General features: G+C 42.4%; 1 pseudogene; it reads left to right on the top strand.

Annotated features, from left to right (window-relative positions):
* Nucleotides 1–307: 307 nt before the first annotated feature.
* Nucleotides 308–1,709, top strand: LOC110423245 (stemmadenine O-acetyltransferase pseudogene; annotated as a pseudogene).

Raw genomic sequence — 1,709 nt, 5'->3', positions numbered from 1 at the left:
ATTAAAGTCCATGCAGAATATATGTATGATCCCTTTTTATTTTCACTTTGCTTCTCATTAAAGCTCATCAGCAGTCAAAGTAGTAGCTTGCAGGCATATATGAATTAGTTGGCAGCTGGCATGAAATAGTCAAGATCCCACTGAATTACAATTTCTAGCATTATTACTTTCTTTTAATTACTTATTGCCATTGATTTTCTACGTTTCTACCAAATGGCTGGCATAAATTGTAAGACTAATTTACCCCACAGTAGCTGCTTTATATAAGTATGATTGCACGAGCCACTGGGCAACACAAAACCTCATTTTTAGCTTGACTTACGCCATGAAGCTTGAGGTTGAAGTGATATCCAAAGAGATTGTCCAGCCATCCTCTCCAACGCCGGACCGGCTTCGCCACTACCAACTCTCTTTCCTTGATCAACTGACTCCCTCAATTTATAACCCTTTGGTCCTGTTCTACCCGGAAATATGTGATTCCCAAGCCAACAAAATCAAGACTTCCGATCAGCTTAAACAGTCCATTTCCAAGGCCCTAACCTATTTCTATCCGCTAGCCGGACGCATTATAGACAACTTGTCTGTAGATTGCAACGATGAGGGCATACCTTTTTCGGAAGCCAGGGTCAAGTGCCAACTTTTAGATGTCATAAAAAATCCTGTCCCCTGTGAGCTTAACAAATTACTTCCATTTGAAGTACATGATGCCGAAGAATTTCTTCTAGGAATCCAATTCAACATCTTTGACTGTGGAGGAATAGGTGTTGGTGTGTGCATTTCTCACAAAATCGGAGATGCCCTGTCATTTTTCACGTTTGTGAATATGTGGGCAGCCATTGCTCGTGGGGAGAGCAAAGTGATGGCCCCAGAATTTGTTTCAGCCTCGCTTTTCCCACCACGGAGCCTTTCAGGATTTAGTCCAAGCATTCCCAGACCGAAAGAAACAATCATAACAAAAAGGTTTGTGTTTACTGCCTCTAAAATAGAGGAAATCAGAGGAAAATATGCCGATTATTCCAGCTTAGAAACCCAAACACGCCCAACTCGCATCGAGGCCTTATCAGCTTTCATTTGGAGCCGTTTTGCTGCTGCCACTGACGTAAGATCAAGGCCTGATACGCTTTGCGCAATTCTTCACATGGTAAACTTACGTACAAGAATGGAGCCGCCTCTGCCAGAGTATTCTGTCGGGAATCTTTATAGCTTTGCAACGATAGTTCCATCCATGGACAGTACCGGAGAAAGCTGTCGTAATCTCGTTACCCAGATGAGAGACTCCATCAAAAAAATCAACAAAGAATTCGTGAGGAAGCTCCAAGGTGGATATGGTCACTTGGACCATATCAAAGAGATGGCTGTAAGGGATACCAAAGGAGAGTTGGTTTCCTTTTCTTTCACTAGCTTATGCAGGTTTCCTCTATACGAAGCTGATTTTGGTTGGGGCAAACCCATTTGGGTAGCTTCCACTGCTCGAGATATCAAGAACTTAGCTGCTTTCATGGATACCGTATCTGAGAATGGAATAGAGGCTTGGGTTAGCCTAACGGAGGAAGACATGTCAAAATTTGAGTCTGACGAGGAATTGCTTGCATATATTGCTCCAAGAAGCTTGTAAAGAATATTATAACTTCCCGCGTGTGTCCGAGCTTAAAACGCATGAAGTTCTTTGTGTTTGCTATCACATTGGTTTCAATTAACGTTTGCCTGTA

This window comes from Theobroma umbraticum, unplaced genomic scaffold (genome assembly GCF_002168275.2).
Source record: "Theobroma umbraticum cultivar Fairchild unplaced genomic scaffold, ASM216827v3 scaffold_20.0, whole genome shotgun sequence".
Classification (NCBI taxonomy): Eukaryota; Viridiplantae; Streptophyta; class Magnoliopsida; order Malvales; family Malvaceae; genus Theobroma; species Theobroma umbraticum.
This window is presented reverse-complemented; position numbering and strand designations above follow the sequence as displayed.